The following is a 22,086-nucleotide window of genomic DNA, read 5'->3' on the forward strand; positions in this document are numbered from 1 at the left end:
CAATCATGGCTGCTTCATGGGCTATAGCAATAGGAACATGGGAAGGTTCAAGAAAGATTATGATCCATAGCAATAGCACTAACAGATTATGATCCCCTCTTAACTAGTTCAAGAAAGAATTCCCCAAAATTCTCAGGAGATGGGAAGGTTACTACTAACGAACATTTTAAAGCCTTCTTTGTAGCTACTCACATCTTAGGTATTGGGCATGAGGATGTTGCTATAAGATTATTCATGGAAACCTTGGTAGATAGTGTGGTAGATTGGTTCTATCATTTAGATTATGGCTCAATTACTAATTGGGATACAATGAGAATAGAATTTGAGACAAGGTTTAAAACTGCATAAGATGAACATGCCTTGTTAACACAGTTGACTTCAATTAAAAAGAAATCCACCATGAGTATGAGAGATTTTATTTCCAAGTTTGATAATATCATTAGTAGAATTCAAACTACTGATAGACCTACAACTAGTAATTTTAAAACCTTCTTTATAAGTGCGATGCCACCAGATGTCAAATATGATTCTAGAAGAGCACATCCCATAGATTTAAAAGAAGGCAATTGAATTTGAAGATGATTTGATTTTGGCAAGAAAATGGAAGTGAGAGCTTCAAACTAAAAGAAGCTCCATGAATACCACATCATCCAATGAAATAATCCAAAAATTGTCGAATGAATTGATATTAATAAAAAGACAATTACTGGATTCAATAATTCCTATTAGGGAAATTATCAAAACTTTCCATGAAGGAATAATGATGGATAATATCCGCAGCTTACAAGCTCACAACTCAAATTGTAGATTGAGGCAACACCTAAGAAAGGAAATATGTGCATCTTTCATTTGACAATAGATCATGATAGTGAGAGCTGTCTAGAAACATCCTGTATGATTCAGTTATTATCCACCAATGAGCTGAACATTGCAACCCCTGGCCTAGAATTAGATTCATACTCAAATGGTGGCTCTAGAAATTTATTTTTAGAATATGAATCAGATTCTAGATCAAAAGGCGAGTGCTATGTGACTATTGATGGGACTTCTTACACAGTGTTGACTCAAGGTCAAAGGCAAAAGAATCAATCCCCTAGTCATGGTCACAAGAATGATCCTAGCACTTCAGAAAGTAATGTTCATATTGATCAAGGAGTATTCACTTCACAAATTGGTAAGGACAAAATGTCTTTTGATTTCATCCTATTTTGTGAAGAATCAAATATTCAAATTTCCCTTATAGACTATTTGAAGTCTCATCCCTCTGAATTAAGAAGATTTGTTGATAGATGTAAAGGGAATACCTTAGATTTGAATCATAATGTAACTATTGAAAAAGAGGATGAAACCTTGACATCTAATCTATTTAGCCAAGAGGATTCTACCATTTTGGCAACCTCCCCTGGGCAGAAACTTGACCCATTTTATATTTCACTATGTATCAATGGGTGCAAATTAAGAAATTGCATAATAGATCTAGGTGCATTAGATAATGTTATCCATAGCTAAAGCCTTGGGTCTCAATATAACTAAAGTGCATGGGAGGTGTTATTCTATGGATGCTAAACAAGTCCCTTTGCTTGGGAAAATTAAAGATGCCCAAGTAGCCTTGGCCTCACATCCAGAGAAGAAGCTCTTATTGACTATCGTAGTAGTAGATATTCCAGTGAGTTAAGGACTTCTTCTAAGTAGGAGTCTCTACCAAGACTTAGGAGGAGAAATTAAGCTAGACTGGTCCCAAGTAGTCATACCTATCAGGAATAAGAAAGTTGAGTTAGAACCCAAAAAAAAGGAAAAATTCATTGTTCTAAAATTAGATGATCCTAAAGCTCACATCCTCTATCAAGAGCTAGAATTTGGTAACTATATGTTATTGACTAAAGAGGCTCTAGATGAACAAAGAGATGAAGATCAAAGAAAAAGAATTCTGAATGGGGACAAAGATTTAGTAGGCATATTGACACTTGAATTTGATGGAAGTTGTACCTCCTTGACATTTGATGTATGTTTAGTGTTGATACCCCTAAGGGAGAACCTGAGCCCTTGGCTTTCAAATTAGAATTCAAAAATACAAATAATACAGTAGAATATGAGGCTTTGTTATTGGGGATAATATTAGAAAAAGAAAAAGGAGTAAAGATCCTAAGAGCTCAAGGTGATGTAAAACTCATCGTTAGGAAAATTAAAGGACAATATTCTGTCAAAAATCATAAGTTAAAGAACTATAGAAACAGAGTCTAGGATGAAATAGAAGGTCTAGATGCCTTTTCTATTGAAGTAGTGCCAAGAGAGATGAACACCAAAGATGATTCTCTAGCAATTTCTACTTCTTTGCTATTACCTCATCCTAAATTCAAGGACAAGAAATACCAGATTGAAATTGTGTGTCGATCTTTTGTTCTAGACAATGTGGAATCCTAGCAAGTTTTTGAAGATGACAAGAGTTTACAACTATTCCTAGAAAATGACAAATGTATTTCTACACATGAATCCAAAAATGATAATAAAAAAAGCTCTAATGTTGAGAAGAATCAAACTGATAAAGTTCAATTTCAAGGTAATACCATTCCCCATACTTTATAGCCTTAGAAAAATTGTTTAATAGACATGATGCCTACATAAAGTAGAAGAGGGCAACAAGGGGACGTACCATAGGAGACTATGAGGGGCTAAATATTGGAGACACCCATGATCCTAAAATGATCAAGATTGGAAAATGTTATTTGCCTAAAGAAAAGGAAGCTGTGAAACAACTCTTCATGGAATATAGGGATGTTTTTGCTTGGAGTTATGAAGATCTAAAAAGCTATCATAGTGGGGAGGTAAAACATCAAATTCCACTCAAACCTTATGTGGTTCCTTTTTGACGAAAAAAAGGAATTATAATCCTAAATTCACATATGCCATTTTTTAGGAGGTGGATAAAATATTGAAAGCAAGAATCATCTACCCCATCCATCACTCTGCCTAGGTAGCTAACATAGTACTAGTCAGAAAGAAAAATGGAGAAATAAGGATCTACATCAATTTCTATTATTTGAACCAGTTGTCCCTAAAGGATAATTTTGCTCTCCCCAATATGGATTACTTATTGCAAATAGTGGCTTGATCTAAAATGATGTCCATGCTTGATGGGTTTTTAGGTTACAATCAAGTTGAGGTAGATGAGAAAGACCAGCATAAGATAAAATTTACCACTCCTTGGGGTATGTTTGCATATAACAAAATGCCCTTTGGGTTCATCAATGTTGGTGCCACATTCCAAGGATATATGAGCAAGATTTTCAGTAATTTGAAAGATCAGATTATAGTTATATACCTAGATGACCTCACCATGTTTTCAAAAAAGAGAAAAGACCACATGGAAGATTTAAGGAAAGTCTTACAAAGATGTCGAGAACATGGGATCTCACTCAATCCAAAGAAATCAATTTTTTGTGTGATGGAAGGAAAGCTCCTTGGTCATATAGTGTCTTTAGAAGGCATGAAAATTGATCCCAAATGAGTGGAGGCCATCTGAAGATTAAGTTTTCCTTTGAATAAAATAGGGGTTAAGTCATTCTTTAGGAAAGTGAATTTCCTCAAAAGGTTTGTACTAGATTTCATAAAAACCACTAAGCATATTGTGGAAATGATGAAGGGAAATTCAAATTTCAAATGGAATGAGGTGGAAATGTAGGCCTTTTAGAATATAGAAATAGCTATTGCTAATGCCACAGTTTTGAGTCACCCAAATTATAATCGAGATTTCTTCATTTACTGTTATGCTTTTGAACATACTTTATTCTCTAATTCTTATGCAGGATAATGATGAAGGGTTACAAGCCCCAATAGCTTTCATGAGCATACCCCTAAAAAATATGAATCGAAATAATCACAAATTGAGAAGCATGCCTTTGTAGTAGTCAAAGCACTTAAAAAATTTCAATTCTATATCTTGCACTTGCATTATGTTGTTTTTGTTCCGAATGTAGCAGTGAAAAGTGCGTTGACATAGTAGGATGTATGTTTTAATGCTAGAGGAGCATGGATAGAAAAGACACAACAATATGATATAGAAATCAAGCCTACTAAGCTAGTTAGGGGTAATGCTTTATGTAAATCAATTATAGAAAACAAGACCACTGAAGAATCAAAAGAATTAAGTGGGAAGTAGCTAGTATTAGAGGTAGGTCTTCATGATTCTTGGTTTGAAAATATTTCTTACCTGTTAACATATGGAGACTATCCAGAGGGCCTAAATGCAAAACAAAGAAGGGATCTTAAATTGAAATTAGCTAAGTACATAATTTGGGATGGTAAATTGTTTAAAAAAGCTATTGATGGCACTTTTCTCAGATGCGTAGATAAACAACAACAAGAAAAGTTGTTGAAAACATTCCATGATGAAGCTTGTGGAGGGCATTTTTCATCCTCAATCAAAACTTTCAAAATATTGAGATAGTTCTATTACTAGTCTAGAATTTCAAAGATGCATATTCTTAGGTAGCAAAATGTGAAAAATGGAAGATGTTCACAGGGCATCTTCAATTAGCTACTCTACCATTAAGGCCCGTCATCATTGAAGGACCTTTTCAACAATGAGGTCTTGATTTTATTGGTCTGATTAGTCCAACATCTAGTGCTAGTTATTAGTACATGATAACTACAACTGACTATTTCACTAAGTGGGTGGAATCCAAAGAAACTAAGAAAACTAATTTTGAAGTAGTATATGAATTCATTAAGGAGAACATACTGGTCAGATTTGGTGTTCCTATCAAATTAGTAATGGATAATGCAACCTACTTTTCTTCAATTGAGATTACTGATTTTTTCTTTGAGTATGGAATTACTATTAGTCACTCATCTAATTATTTCCCACAAGGAAATGGTCAAGCCAAGTTTAGTAACAAGAATTTGATAAAGATTATTAAGAAGCTAGTCTTTGACAATCAAAAGATTTGGCACAAGAAGATTCATGAGGCACTATGGGTAGATAGGGTGACACCTAAAAGAGCAGTTGGCATATCTCCATTTGAATTAGTGTATTGGGTTGAAGCTAATATACCATTACCTTTAGAATTAGCCACAAACAAACTCAAAATAGCGATCGAAGATGATATCTACAAAGATGGTCTAGAGAAAAGAATTTTGTATCTGAGAAAACTTGAAGAGGAAATAAAAGAAATGGTGGATCACATCACACAACATCAAATTTAGGTGAAGGCCCTATTTGATAAGAAGCTAGACCATGAAAATTCATGGTAGGAGACAATGTGTTACTTTGGGATAAGTGAAGTGCTCCAAAGGGTATGCATAAGAAGTTTGACACCTTGTGGAAAGGTCCATTCAGAATTCATCAAGAATTTGAGAATAATTATTTCAAATTGGCTTATGAAGATGGTGTTGTCGTACCCCTAACCTCTAATGGTCAGGATCTAAAGCTTTATCAAATTACAAATTGAGAATAGGTAACCCCTATGTTGTATTAAACTTATGTTTAGTTTCTTTATGTGTTTCCCAGTTAGTCTCCTTTCCTTGCTTTTGTTTTCTTGTTCTTTTCCTCATTCTTGTTTTGTTGCATTGTCACCTTTTATATTCTTTGCAAAAGTAGAGATTTTAAGTTCCTTTCTTGGGTATAATCTACCCAAGTCCCAAGTCAAAGCTAGTTGTTGCTCCACTTTTATATTGTACCCATTTTGCAAAGTGGAAAGGATTTTGTGTTTTAGTTTGGTCAAGGTATGTCTTAGTCTAGTCTTTCCTCCTCAGGTGAAAAGTTTTTCCATCAGATTTCCCACCTTTTCCTTCTCCTACATTACATAACCAAGTGGGTTTTCCTTGATTTCATGAGTTCGTGGGTAGTCTGGAGCCTAATTTGATCAAGATTCTTGTGTTTCATAGACATTTTCTCAATGTTATTTTTGAGGATGGACTTGTTTGTGGCTTATCATGATTTACACATTAAAAAAATGAAGCTTGTAGAGAATCAAAGATTTCCTTCTCCTTAGTAGGTTTTCAACCTATGTAGGTGATTTTCTGCAGAGATTAATAAATGTTGTTTGCAGATTAAAACAAGAAGAGAATGAGTTTTTCTATGGATAAGCCTTACTTTCATCACATTTTTTTTCCTTGGACAACATCTAGGATTCATCATGGTCCTCAGAATCACCTTAAGTAGAAAACTCTAAAATGACATCTCCTCAACGGGCTTCCAACCCATGAAGTCAATTTTTTGCTAAAGGCATTTGTAAAAGGGAAAAATGAATAAGTGGGCCCTCTTTTGACCCCTATAGTCCTTTGGTGGTTTTCTAAACTCAGAGAAAAGGCTAACCCAAAAGTTAGAAGGTAAATAAAGCTTAAGTGGAAAACTAAAGATGGCCTTCTCCTCAGTGGGTTTTCAACCTATGAGGGTGATTTTTTGCATTCATAGATAAATCAACTTTTAAATAGATTGCGTTCACAAACTGAACATAAGGCACCTTCAGATGATAATGGAAACAAGTTAATTGTAGTTGGAAAAGTGTAATGAGTAGAATCTGGTTGGGCAGATATTTCCTTTCAAAGTACTTTGTTCTTAATTCTCTGAAATTAGGTGAAAAATAGGAATCTAAGTATTTAATAAAGGAAAAATTACCATTAGACCAATGAAAATAGTGAAAAGACATGGAAAATTCCATTATAAATCCTTCTATTTACTAATCCAACAAATTTATCCTTTATTTTGTTCATGTGGTGCGGATCTTGAAGATTAATGGGTGGATTAAGATTTCTATATAGAGAGAAACATAAAAGTTTTTCAAATTACCACTTTTTCTTGAATTGTTATGTTGTTGAATTGCATAACATTTTCAAATATCTTATACTTGCAAATTATATCATCTATGCTTCCTTTAATTTCAAGGTTTTGATTCACTTCTACCTTAGATAAAATGGCAACCAGATTTGTTGGGTTTGACGGACTTAATGGGATCAAGTCCACATTACAGAGTTTCACATATACATTGCTCTATTTCTATGAAATGTAAGATTTTCAAAGGAGGCTCAAGTCAGAGCCAATTCACCCCATAACTGAGAAGCTCCAAGGAAGTTGGCTAGTGGAGGTAGCTAGATTTCTAGTGGTAGTTCAAGCTCTTGAGTTGATTATTGAATGCATAAATCACTACAACCCTGATACTAGACAAATTCTACTGCCTGACCATATAGGTCTAATCTCTATTGATAGGAAAATTGTTGTAAATTGCCTTTGAGTTCAAGAATGGGAAGAGTTCTCTGAATTGACAATAGGAGGGGCAATGTCTAAGTTCACCTTGAAGAAAATGGTGTGGAGAAAAGAAATTATGAGGTTCTAGTTCCAAAAGCCATGGGGCACTAAGAGTAAGGTTCCTAAGACTCTATTCGACACTAATCTCAACCCCAAGATCATAGATATTCTAGTTCTCTTGCACAGATTGAAAGGTGAGGTAGAAGTACTTAATTTTGTTCAACATTACTTCTTTCTAGTACAAATTATCTATTTAGATACACATTATGTTGATTGGTCCTATGAGGTAAGTAAGCATCTAACTAGAGCCCTTAGTGCCACAAAGTTTTACAACACCTTTTACATGTCTTCTTTCATAATTTATATGTTAGCTTCTCTACAATTATTGCCAGGCCTTCCCAGATGATGTGAAAAGCTATGAATTCTATCCATGCTTACAATTGTAGAATAGCTATGCAAAATATATCAAAGTTAATGACATATTTATGATTAGAATTTGCAAGGAACTCCAAGGATGCATAGAAAGGAGGCTCAACTCAAAGGTAATGGCAGCCATTAGTTAGTTTGGTAGTTATTTTATCCAATTCTCATCCTTTTCATATTTGTGTCTTGTAGCTTTTGACGAATTTCCTTTGAAGTTGCCCAAGTATCTAAGTGATATGATCATGCTAATAGAGATCGTGAGGTAGGTGATCTAGGTGAATGTGCTGAGTGCAAGCCTAAAGAAGAAAGGGTATGAATTCCCTATGAAAGTTGGGGCTTATAGTTGTGAGTCTCATTCTGATGCTAAAAATATGCTCAAAGCATTCGAGGCTAAGTATAAGGTAGAGGAATATGAGGTCATGAGACCTATGTTTGATCCAAATGGATATGTGAGAGAGGTGTTATAGATTGGTAGTGTGATCAAACATGTTACCACTATCAAAGATTATTGGGAAAACTATAGAGATGAGCTCAAAAGTAGAGATCATGCTTCTGCTAGGCTCATAGTGGAGCAAATCAAAACATATAGTATCAACTTTGATGTAGAATGCATGAAGGATGATGGAAAAAATATGTATAGCAATAAATATTTGACTAAGGTGGATTCCTATCAGTTCCAAGCCATATGTAGATGTTGAGGAGAGTTTTGATATCACGATGACCAAGATTATCAAGAAAATGGGGAAATGGGTTGTATGGACAACCAAAAGAAGCTGAAGTAAAGGTCCATCCACTCAAGCTTCTCTAGTAGCTACAATACCTACTTCATATCAGAGTGCTACATCAGGTGTGACCATATCTTCCACTCAAGGGCCAACTCAACCTTTAGCTAGGGGGGATCAACCTTTGGATAAGAATGTCCCCATAGCCAAGACTTGTAATGATGGTTCCCTACCAATCATTGGAACCTAGAATTGTGCTGAGGAAAAGAAGATGGAAGATCCAAATGATAGCATGGCTGCCTCAATTTCATCTTCCCATGTCACACTAGTTCCATCACCCGATGTTCTTAATTCCTTCTCCCCACACTACTCAAATTCCCTCTCCTCATCATAGTCATGTTCTGCCAGCAAGTACCACACTTCTACACCCAAGTGGCTCTTCAATATAGATAGTAGACTTAAGGGATGGAAAAAGAAGTAGTAGTGAGTCTAGTGAGTCTAAAAAGCAACAAAGAAAACTCCAAAAGTGATAAGGGTCAGATTTATTCTAAAATCATCTCCCAAGATCTAAAGAATCTTTTCTCTTTGGCTATTGCCATAGCCACTCTAGCTAAGAGAAAGATGTTTATAATGGAATCACTCGGGACAACCTCCAAGGTGATAGGCATTGACTCCTAGTTGGAGGATAATCTAGAGAGAAAAAGGAAAAGGAAAGATTAAAGTGCTTCTGCTAAAGATATTGTATCTTTCTCAATCCATTCTGGATCTGCATTGATAGGAGTAAATAAGCAAAAAACCTTGTCCATACTTGGGAAAGATCTAGAAATAGGTTACCTAAAAATGGAGATCACCAAGCCCAAAAAAGGAGGAAAAATTGAGGACATGATAGCCGAACATTTTATTCTACACTCTGTGGATCTTGGAGAAGCAAGACATGATACAAAGGTTGGCTTATGGAAGTCAAGCAATGAGGTGATTGAGGGGAAACTAGAAGGTCTAAAGGTTTCTAAGACTAAAATGAAGATTGAGATAGAAGAATTAAATAAGTTCATCAGATAGCTAGCCACTCTATTAGTAGCCCTCTCTAGAGTATCAGTGACTAAAATTCCTATTGTTGTTGAAGTTCAGGCCCTCATCTCTCAACTCCAAGAAGATAGAAATTTTGGCCAAATTGATAAAGAATGGATTGAGAATCTCAAATTAGAAGGATTCACTATTGTGGAGCATATTGGTAATGTTGTCTTAAGGTTGGAAACAAAAAAAGATAACATTATGCCAAATAGAAATACTCTCGCTGGAGAAAGGGTGAAGTGTGATGATTGCATCTCCCTCTTGAAGATGATCATCTAGATGAAGGCCAAGGAAGTAGTTGAAGAAAAAATCTTTCCAAAGGGAGATGAACCTTTGTTCAAGTGGCTTCAAAGCATGCAGTTTAAGATTGAGATGATCTAAAAAAGGATAACGTGAAGAAGACACAAGACAAAGAATTTGAGCTTATGAGGGGATTACATATAGACTCTCAAACTAGTAGCCATGGAAAAGAACTTATTGGAATCATTGTCATGAAGGTAACTTTTTCCAAATTTTTGGATAGTTTGTCTGATATATCTTCTCATAGTCAAGATAGGGTTGCTAAACTATAGGTACTTAGAGGATGCGTACATATGGCCAAAGAGGAACTACCAAATCAATTAAATGTTGTGAAAGAGTTGGCTAGAGAGCATTCTAAATGGCTCTTAAGGTATACCAATATCCACATGCCTAGACATGAAGAGCTCATCCTAATCATAGTGGGCTCCAAGGCCTATAGAGAAAAAGTAGAAAAGGGGAAGAAGTCTAACTGATTTTCATTCTACCTTTTCTTTTGTTTTCTATTGTAATTATTGAAATGTGGAAAATTGGTACCTTGCCATTTGTCAATCTTGAGAAGATAAACTAATTGAACTTCCATTGTAATGGTCATCTCAAAATTGTATATGTATGAGATTGAAAGATTAATGAAAGGTTGGTAAATTTTTGTGTGAAGTACTTTTTGTTGCAAAGACAATTGAATGGTATTTTTATATCAATTATTTTTTGTTCCAATTTTTGTCAGATTAGTCATATGTGTTCTCTTTTGTTTGAGTTGAAACAAGAAAAAAATAGAGTTTCACTTCCCTTGTTTTGAAACAATGAATGAATGTGATAGGTAGTGTTATCTTTCATTCGATGAGAAATCCCTTCAACATTTGTGGTTTATTAATCATAGTTTAGATCCAAGATTACTTAGTTCAATACTATCTATTATTCGGATGAATCTTTACAAATTCATAAGATGTGTGGATTCATTAACTTGTTTTGATATTTAGAAATTTTCATTCACCTAAGTTAGATTCTATATAGGTCTAGCTTGGTTATACCTCTTCTATTCTTAGGTCAAGAACATACCCCGAATTAGTTTAGGAGAAGAACATAATTCATGGAAAACCTATTTTAGGGAGTTGTACCTACCAATTCAGAGAAAAGCCTATTCATCCACAAGTTCCTTTTCAACTATTTGTAACCAAATATCATTCCAAGTTTGGGCATTCAAGAGTTATAATTCAAAAGAACAAATCTATTTACCAACATGTTGGAAATACAAATGGGAAGTGTATACTTCTTGGGGAGGGGGGGGGGGGGGGGGGGGGGGGGGGGGGGGTGAATCAAAAGTACCAATCTCTAACCAATAAAAATTTTAACTTTAAAACAATGCATGCATAGACATATTGAAGTAACATGTAAATTAAATGCATGCATATAAACACTTGACACTAGATATGATTACCTAGAAACCCTCCAATGAGAAGGTAAAACTGGGGTGGGGATGACACCCACAATTCTTCACTACTGTAGCAATAAAATTCACCTATTAAGGTTACATGATCTGATCATTCTCATGATCTAGCCTATGAAAGGTCTTCTCTGCTAAAGGCTTACAAAGGATTGTTAGATCCCACCTTGTTAAATTATTTTAACACTTTGTCAAAAGTGTGCCTTCCTAAAGGACTTTAGAACACTCATTTGGAATGTCACCATGTTAAAGGATTTCATTATGATTGTTAAATCAACCTTAATATAAACAATTTTCTCCTGCTGATACAGTTGTTACAAAAATATAGTAAAATGTTTGATCTGATACACTTACAATCTGGTATTGCTGATTTCAGATCTCAATTTAGTCTTTCTTAATCCTCTATGATCTAATATGGAATTTTTGTATCCTCGATCCTCTATTCTAATAACTGATTCTATAATTGTCCTTCTTCTAAGTCAGCTTGAATGTATACTGATCAATTCACCCCTTTTCACTTCCTTCAAATCTTTGTTAGTATCACCTTCTCACATACATTCACTAATGCTCTTTCACACTTACTAAATTATGGGGCTTCATCTCCCTTTAAAAGGAATTTGGTGGTTTAGGGTTAGGTATGAGTCTATGATTGAGATTCATTCATTTTTCCCACTCAATTCCTTCCATTTTTCTAATTGGTTGCATGTTGATCACATAGGGAATCCAAATAGATTTGATCTTATCATCAAAGCTTCAAGATCTATCCATATGTCAACTCAAAAATGGTTTATATAGTTGTTTGTGCCATCAGAAAAAACTAGGTCAATTATGTGTTACTTGACATTTATTAATACTGATGCTTAGCACATACTATAATTTTGTCTTACTCAACACTTGAACTTTCTCGACATCTATTGTTCACTCGGCACTTGAACTACTTGGCACTTACTATTTACTTGGCACTTGATTTACTTAGCACATGAGTGACTTGGCACTTATTGCAACTTGACATCTATACACATTATACTCAACATATGTTACTAGCTTGGTATGAACTTAGTAAAAAGCTCAAGTTTGTTGACACTCAATTGTCAAAACCAATCTAAGATCAACAATCTCCCCCTTTGACATGAGTGGTAAGAACACTTAACTATACATGATGAATCTAATCTCCTCAAGTATAATATACATCCAATTTGGCATATATACAAAACTTCAAAATTGTTCAAAATTTTGCAAGGAACTATATACCTCAAAATTTTATAACTCCCCCTGAGTTAATGTGTCTTTTCTATATCCAAAATCTCTCTAAATAGATTTACCTCTATTGTTTCTCTTTTGCTTCAATCATTCTGATACTCCTTATCTAATATGTTTTCATATGCTCTATTTTTGCTTTCCTGCTATTTACTCCCCCTTTCTTTTCTCTATTTATTTTGTAACTCTCTCTATCACATGTCTCCCCCTTGCATATATCTTCTCCTTTAATATTTATCCCCCTTTTTTTACACTGATGTCAAAGGTTCTATACACTAAGTGTGTATTTATCCAAGAAGTTCTTACTTACTTCCATTACAATCTTGAGAGCAACATCCTAGTTCTCTATTGCAGCATCTAATGATTTGATTTGGATGGTTGTCTCTGCTACAAGGTGAACTAAGCCATCAAATGTTGAAAGATTAGGATATTTATTAAGTACTTTTTCAGCATAGGCTAGTTCTTTTTTTAATATTTCCATGTGATGGGTTAGGGAAGCTTGAATCTAAACTAGTTTGGCTCTTATGTTAGCCTCTTCTAATGTTAATACAACTAGTTCCTTCTATGTGTGAAGCATGAAATGAAAGCGCATCTCACTTTGAGCTGGGTTTTGTGGTAATTGCATACCAAATATTTTCAAGTTTCTTTCTAGATTCAAAATCCTCTGGCTCATTTCTTGTGTGAAGAGTGTGGGGTCACACAATTTGGAGTACAGTGGGAATATATTCTCAAGTACCTTATTCACTTTTTCTATCTTTATAGCCATCTCCACTTGTGATAGTGCTATTCCACTAGATATCTTCTCATTTAATTTAGCTCAAAACTTCTTTTCACACCATTCCATAAGTTTTGCATTGGTTTCCTGGTCTTCATTTGTCACCTATTCAATAAGTTCTGACAATTGCTCCAATATTGTCTTGGTTTCATCAGGTGTTTGTAAGTTGAATGCATCTAAAAAGATGTCTTTAATCTCATGTAGTACTTGCATTTTCTTATACTCCTTTCTAAGTATTTCTTGGTTTTTCTTCCTTTCCATTGCATCTTGCATCTCATTGATCTATTCAAGGTTCATGGTTGCATAGTCATATTTTGGTATAACAATTTCCTCATCTAATGTTGGGTGTCCATAGTGAAGTACCCTTGCAATTTTTGTTGAGCTCAAACTTGGTGCAAAAATTTGAAGTGGCATTGCATCATGTTCAACTTCTAAAGGACTTTGGTAGGAGTGCTAGTTGTTGGTAAGTTGACCAATGTTTGAATGGCTTCCTGCTCCTTTTCCTTTGGAATGTGCTTCTCCTCTTCTTATCTTCTTTGATCAACCACATTTATTTGTGGTGCACCTTGTGTTTGTGTAGTAGGTACAAATTCCTATGTCTGTCCTTTTTGTTCCTTTGTGGGCTCCTTTGCAGTCTGAGTCTTTTGTTGAGTCATAACAACTTTGACTGTGGTATCAACCTTTGCTGATGTATCTTCTAATGCTTGCTCTTGAGGTTGACCAATAGTAGCTATAGGGATGGCAAAATGTGGTTCTTGTATTTTCACCTTATCACTAGTTATGTTATCTATTGCTTTCTATAACTCATCCACACTAACCAATATTGGATTATCACACAATTTTTCCTATAATGTGGATTGGTCAAGGATCTTCTTTAGATCCTTTGCAATTAATGGATTGATGTTCTGAGCTAAGCTGTCAAGAACATCTTTTACTTTTATTGTCTCAACAAGTGTGTTTGTTTCATGTGGAGGGCTTAATGGTGGCAATTATGTGTCTTGCACGCCTTGATCTATTTGCTACTCCTTAGCTATAGCCATTTCATCTCCCTTTTGTTGTATCTCCTCCATCGTGTCACCTCCCTTTTCTTTCTCAACTTCTCCTTCCTTGTCATTTTCCTCATCTTCTCCATTGTTTCTTCCCTAAAAGGGATTTTCTTCTCCTTCCTTGATAGTAGTCAAGCCATATATCAACTTCAACATTTGAGTTGATTTTTTTACAATGTCTTCAATCTTTTTTTGAAGAATGTTGAATGCTCTATACTTGGGTGCAAACTTGCTACCATGTTTCTTGTTTACCTTTGTTATTTTCCCTTTTGACAATTTTGGCATCACATGTGCTAGTGTACACTCTCTTTTTTCCTTCTCCATATTAAGCAATAATGCCATTTATCCTCAACAATTGAATATAAATCTTTGGGCATTATAGCATCAAATTCAAGAGGGGTATTCTTGAATTTTTCCATCATGGCATATACTGATTCTTCAACCTTATTTTGATCTTCTCTACTTAATTTATTAAATTCAATATTTTTCAAACCAATTAAGTTTTCATTATCCCTAACATTATCACAAATGTTTTCAATATCAAACTTGGGAGCATGACTTACCATTTTGAATTGGCTTGTGTCTTTTGACTCAATCCTTTCATCATCAAATTTAGGTTGTGAAACATATTTTTTCCCTAATTTCTTCTACACTGGACCTTGTTGTTCAATAGCCTTCTTTTTCTATTTTAATTTCTCCTTATCCTTTTGAGCAGTGGCCATTGTGGTTGCTCTTATGGCTGGTGTAGTAGGCTTTGCAAGGCTTGGTTTTGCAATTTTCTTACCCTTTGGCTGAGCTGTAGGCTATGTTTTAGCCTTTCTCTTCTTTGACTCTTATTTTTTTGGTGCTTCCTTAGCTTGTTCCTCCTCAACACCTTCTTCTTCATCTTCACCCATGCCCTGGGTTAGGGCAAGAGGTTCTTGGCCTTGGTCTTGTTCTTCCTCTTCTTCTTCATCATCATCTTCATCATTACCTTTAGCTCCCTCACCAAATGTAGCTTTAAGCTTCTTTACCATTTTATCTTTTTTCTTTAGAGTTGAGGTAATTTTAAACTCCATTTCAACTTTGGATTTGAGAACATCATAATTACCAAATATTTTTGTTGACTTGTCAACTTCTTCTACAAGTAGTGTAGTGATGGTAGCTGATGCCCCATCTATGTTAATTTAATAACCCAAAGGCCTTAGCCATCTCACTCTGGCTACTGCAACCTGCATAAAGGTGTAATCAATGCCTACCAAGAAACATATGTCATTGTAATACTTCTCCACCAAAGAAATAGGAATTCTTAGCCTCTATTTCATTGACTACTTAAAATCCTCAAAATAACTAGTCATCACAGACTCAAAATTGTCTCCCATTTGTTCAATGTACTCATTTATTTGTATAGCCACAAACCTATTGGTCTTCCATCCCACCTTACCAAAAGAGGGAAACTCATTTTTAACATTTAAAAATATAAATATCAAAATTGAACCAAATTTGCATTGAGCACTTTTAGATCTCATTATTGCTCCTAAGTTCTCAATGATTTTCTATAATTGTAGCTCTGCAAGATGATAAGTATGATCTTTCTTTTCAATCTTATAGCCTACATCAAATGCTATACATGACACACTATTTAGTTAGCTTGACTAATAGAATTTTCCAGATATGACCCTTAATATAAATTCAAGAAGTGGATCCTTGATTGTATATATTATCATTCCACTCGTGTTCCACTGTGCCTCTGTATTTCACTCAATTGCTTCTCTAGAGTCACTCCTTAGGGTCTTGGGCTATTCTAGGCATGGATATCATGTAACCCTATCCACAACCCTATCTAATAATTTGATAGGTTCTCCTTCCAGCCATAGGAATCCATCATAGGTTTTGGTCAAGATAATTCTTATCCATTCCATTTTGAAGATAGTGGGGAAATCTAGGGCACGGGTTAATCCTTTCCTTCCTATGATTTTGAATTCTTCTTTCAAAACTCTATTTTCACACAATTTATCATATGTTTGAAAAAATTTTATGTCTCCTATTCCTCCAATCTTATAGTCATAATGCTTTCTTACATCTTGAACAATTACAACCTTGGGTGGAATGATTGATAATGCGCTTGTCGGGTCATTTTTGTATGCAACCTCTGGAATAGCCCTAGAGTCTAGTTTTTTTTACCTCGTTACTAACCAACTAAACTTTAAATGGTTCCTTGTCCTTAGGATTCCTAGAGCTAGAGGCCATTTTGCAAACTAGGATTTCAACAACTATGAAACTGCATAACTGCATAACTCAACAGATGAAGAATACCTTTAGATCAATGGAACAATGCTTCATCTTTGTTGGAATCTGTGCAAATGTTTCATTCTTTCTTTTCAATCACTTCACTCTTCTTGCTCTTTCTTTGTGTTCATAATGACAAAAAATGAGTGAAAATTAGCCTTATACCCTTTCAAAATATAACATTTAATGCATGGTGCATGTAGAATTGTAAACTCGGCTTCTATGCAATTTCTATTTCACTTAGCATCCATTTATTTTTCCATCACTCAGTAGCCATTAGAATTATCCTTACTCAGCTCCAAAAGGAATTTCTTTCACTTGGTAGCTACTACTAACTCAACTTCAACTAACATTGGTTGACAACTCGACACACACTAGAATTTACTTAGTAATTGAAGAGAACTTTTCACACTCGGTAGTAAGATAAAAACTTAAAGTGTGACCTTGGATTTTTCATCTTTATTCATGCTAGTTTACCCTTTTAGCACTAACTTATCTTGGAACTGATGTATGATGAAACATTTAAATATCATTTCCACATACCTCTTTTTTCTTAGTTTGATGATATGTGATCACTTGACCTTTTGGGTGAAGTGATCTCTTCATCTGATGTGGTGCACCCATCTTTCTTCTTCCATTTTTTGTTCATCTCTCCTCTAATGTGTTCAACATATACCTTGCCTTTTCCCTTGTTGAACTCTAAGTTAGGTGTCTTTGTCCTTTTTGAGTAGTGCTTACTGATATGATTAGTCTTAAAACAACTAAAACATGTAGTTTGACTCAACCACCTATTGTAGCTACCACCGAAGTGTGTTCTTATACAATTCTCAAGGATGTGTCCATACTCTTGATAATAATGATAGCTATGGCTTGTATTTTAATCCCAATTATAGGAATTTTCATGGCTTCTTCCCTTGTTTGATGACCATGTGGACTTGAATCTACATTCAAAGGCTTTGTGTCCAAACTTCTCAAAATTGTAATAGCATCCTTCAAATTGTGGTGCATGCATGGTTCTAGTTTTGCATTCATGTTCTTGATGACCTTGTTTGTTGCACTTGTGACAATGAATCATGTTCTTTGGTTTAGCATTCTAACTACCATTCTTTCTCCTACAAACATTATTTGTGTGTCCTTTCTTTTGACAATGATGACAAGTAGGTTCCTCAGTATCTTTTGATGATTCTCCTTCTTCAGTGCTTGTGTAGCCTAATCTTAATGTGTCTTTACTAGATCTAGGGAGTTTTAATAGTTGCCCAATGTACTTGATGTCTTAATTGAGCTTCTTCAAACTTTCAGCAAACTTTTTCTTTCTTTTCAAGTCATTCTATAGTTTTTCATTCTACAACTTCAATGTAGTTATCTCAATGTCCTTGACATTGAACTCATGATGGGCATTCATCATTTGGCTTAGGGTGTCCAATTGCATGTTTGAGATCCTAGATAGCTCTGCTAATTTTTCTTCCAATCGATTTTCCAAAATTCTCTTGTCTTCTTCAATCATGGTCTTGCCTTCTATAGCTTTCTTCTTTTGTTCAGTCACCTCACATAGCAATATTGCTTGTGATTCTTGCTCCAACTTGAAATTTTTGATCTCTTCAGCTTGTTCTCTATTATTGTCCATGAGATATGCAATTGCTGCATCAAATTCATAGGAGTTACCATCTACAAATAACTTTGTGGTGTCAATCTCCTTGTATTGAGTGTCATTTTCTACTATAGAAATCTCTTTTCTTCTCCTTAGCGAACTTCTCAAGGCATTTCTAGCTTCATCCAATTGTTGTAGTAAGAGATGTATCTCAATATCTTGATTCTCAATGGTCTTTCCCAATTTTTAAACCTCCATCTCAAGATCTTTTCTTCAAACTATAAGGCTTCTTTTAATGAGAACCCAAATCTAATACCAATTGTTGGAAATACAAATGGGAAATGTATACTTTTGAGAGGGGGAGGTGAATCAAAAGTACCGATCTCTAAAAATAAAACTTTTAACTTTAAAACAATGCATGCATAAACATATTGAAATAACATGTAAAGTAAATGCATCCATATAAACAGTTGACACCAGATATGATTACCTAGAAACCCTCCAATGAGAAGATAAAACTAGGGTGGGGATGAAATCCACAATTCTTCGCTACTGTAGCAATAAAGTTCACCTGTTAAGGTTACATGATTTGATCATTCTCATGATCTACCGTGTGAAAGGCCTACCCTGCTAAAGGCTTAAAAAGGATTGTTAGATCCCAGCTTGTTAAAGGATTTTAACACCCTATTAAAAGTGTGCTTTGCTAAAGGACTTTAGAACACTCACTTGGAATGTCACCCTGTTAAAGGGTTTCATTATGACTGTTAAGTCAACCTTAATACAAAGGATTTAATCTTGCTGATATAGTTGTTAGAAAGTATAGTAGAATGTTTAATCTGATACAATTACAATTTGGTATTGCTGATTTCAGATCTCAATTCAGTCCTTCTTAATCCTTTCTGATCTGATATGGAATTTTTGTATCCTTGATCATCTGTTCTAATAACTAATTATAAAATTCTATCATTCTTCTAAGTCACCTTGAATGTATACTGATCAATTCATCCCTTTTCACTTCTTTCAAATCTTTGCTAGTATCACCTTCTTGCATGCATTCTCTAATGCTCTTCACACTTACTAAATTATGGGGTTTTATCTCCCTTTAAAAAGACTTTGGTGACTTAGGGTTAGGTATGAATCTACTATTGAGATTCATTCTTTTTTGTGCTCAATTCCTTCCATTTTTTTGATTGGTTGCATGTTGATAACATAGGGAATCCAAATAGATTTGATCTTATCTTCAAAGCTTCGTGATCTATCCATATGTCAGCTCCAAAATGGTTTACATAGTTGTTTGTGCCATCACAAACAACTAGGTCAATTTTGTGTTACTAGGCATTTGTTAATACTGATGCTTGACACATACTATAATTTTATCTAGCTTGGCACTTGAACTTGCTCAGCATCTACTATTCACTCGGTACTTGAACTACTCAACACTTACTATTTACTCAACACTTGATTTACTTAGCACATGAGTGACTCGACACTCATTGCAACTCAATATCTATGCACATTATACTTACCATATGTTACTAGCTTAGTATGAACTTAGTAAAAAGCTTAAGTGTGTTGACACACAATTTTCAAAACCAATCTAAGATCAACACATTTATATGCATGAATTCAGGGAAAATTTTTGAGAAGATTCTAGAAGAGAAAAGAGGAGATGAAATGATGGAAGGATTTGATGAATTTGACCAAACCCTAAGATCTACGATAATGTTTAAGTGCAAAAAGATCATAATAACCTATTTAAGGAGGTATAAGGACTAAAATTTAAGAGGATAACATAGTTTGTGAAGACCTTAACAATGTTGAAGTAGTTGATTCTCTTGATTCAGAAACTTGAGTAGAAGGATGAACAGTGAAGTGTTGAGGTGAAGAATGATAGCTTGAATGATTTCCAATAAAATTGGTGATGGAGATGGTAATGGTTGTTAGTTAATGAATCAACTATGGGAAAAAATTATGATTTGTGTTTGCAAAGTGAATTGTATTTGTCAAATCTACCTACCATTGCTTTCTAACCATTGTATCAATTTTGAATTCTTCTATTCAAGGTTGACCTAACAGTCATATGTAAATCCTTTAATGAAGGTGACACTCTAATGGAATTTTCTAAAGTCCTCTAACAAGGTATAACTTATTAAGTTGATTAAATCATTTAACAAGGTCATCTTTAATAGTGTGTTTTGTAACCTTTAACAAGGTTGGATCCTAATAGAGCTCACTTTAGAAGAGTGAAAAATTGGTGACATGTTACTGGTGGTCTTTCCCAAATTGGTTTTCACACTAAATACTAGTGTCATACTTGTGTGGATGTTACCTATGATGTTTTATTGTTAATTTTTTCATTCTGAAATTTTTTTTAATATTAGGATAGTGGACTGCAAGTTTATATTACTAATTATTTTCTATAGAGATTGAGTTACTAAATGTTTAGAAATGAAGCATTTGAAGTGATTAAAATTTCAATTTGTACATCTAGACCTAAGGATAAAAAATTCTCTCCCCCCCCCCCCCCCCCCCCCCTCACTTATTCTAAATCATTCTAACAATTTTTTAGAGCATTGGTATTTTTAGAGAAAAGTTTGGAAGTACTTGACTTTAAAGATCAAGATGTGCAAAAGGAGGTGCCAAGGATGAACAAGGAGAACTTCTCTACATGAAATATTTTGATGAAGTTGCATCTAATAGGAATTGGAGAAGGAGAAATATACTATGTGGATAATTCATATGTGGAGATACCAAAACTCTTGACAATACAACAACTAAAAGAGAAGCAAGAACACAATCAATCAATGCTAGAGATTTCATCAATGTTAAGCTAAGTCAAGTTTGATGACATAAAGGAATGTTAAAAAACCAAGGAAATGTAGGATATACTTTAGATCATCTATGGAAGAGATAAAAATGTTTTCTAGAAAAATTAGAAAGTTTGAGAGGAAAATTTGATGAGATGAAAATGGTACAAGGGGAAAATATTGTACAATATTGTGGAAGAATCAAAGAGGTGGTAAATTCTATAAGAGGATCAAATGGAAAGATTTATGATGTGATTTTAATTAGCAAGGTATTGATAACTCTACTTCCTATCTATTCTATTAGGGTTTCTACAACACAAGAATAGAGATGTACCCCAAATAATAACTTTAGTTTGGAAGGTGTAGTTGGTAGGTTTACTACTTTTGAATTGTCAAATTTTGATAAATTTACTCCTACTAATATTGAATATTCTTTTAAATCTCAATTGGTTCTTAGTAAGAAAGGAAAATGAAAGTGTGTGAATAGTGATAGTGATGTCTTTGATGATGACCTTGATGAGCTTGAAACATTTATAGAAAGAAGACTTCCAAGAGGCAGTGGAAAATACAAAGGTAAACTTACTATAATATGTTTTTCATGTAACAAAGTTGGTCATATTTTTGCAAGATGTCCTGATAGAGAATACATGGATGAGAGAAGGGAAAACAAGTACAAAGGAAAAAGATATGACTGAGACAATAGGAGAAAGAAGGACTACAAAGACAAAGGTAAGAAATCTTGTTACATTACTGAAGAAGAAACTAATAATGAGTCCAATACTACTAATGAAGAAGTTGTCTATGTTTCTACGAAGGAAGAGTATAATGAAGATGGGAAAATTTCTTTAATTTCATATGTGAGTAAAGGTGATGGATGTATAACTAATAGTGGTTGGTCACATCCCATGATTGGTGATAAAATAAAGTTTGAAACCATGATAAAATATAAAGGTGTGTTGAGTTCGGTAATGATGCACCATGTATTGTAAAATGTAAAGGATGAATATAATTGACTTATAAGATTAAATGTGATAATGTTTATTGGGTTAAAAGGAATAAAATATAACTTGTTGAGTGTTTCAAACTTGAACAAATTAGGATACAAAGTTTAATTTCATCACAAGAAGGCCAAGATATTTGATGTC

The sequence above is a fragment of the Cupressus sempervirens genome, chromosome 10 (assembly GCF_028749045.1).
Source record: "Cupressus sempervirens isolate cs-2001-9-10 chromosome 10, ASM2874904v1, whole genome shotgun sequence".
NCBI lineage: Eukaryota > Viridiplantae > Streptophyta > Pinopsida > Cupressales > Cupressaceae > Cupressus > Cupressus sempervirens.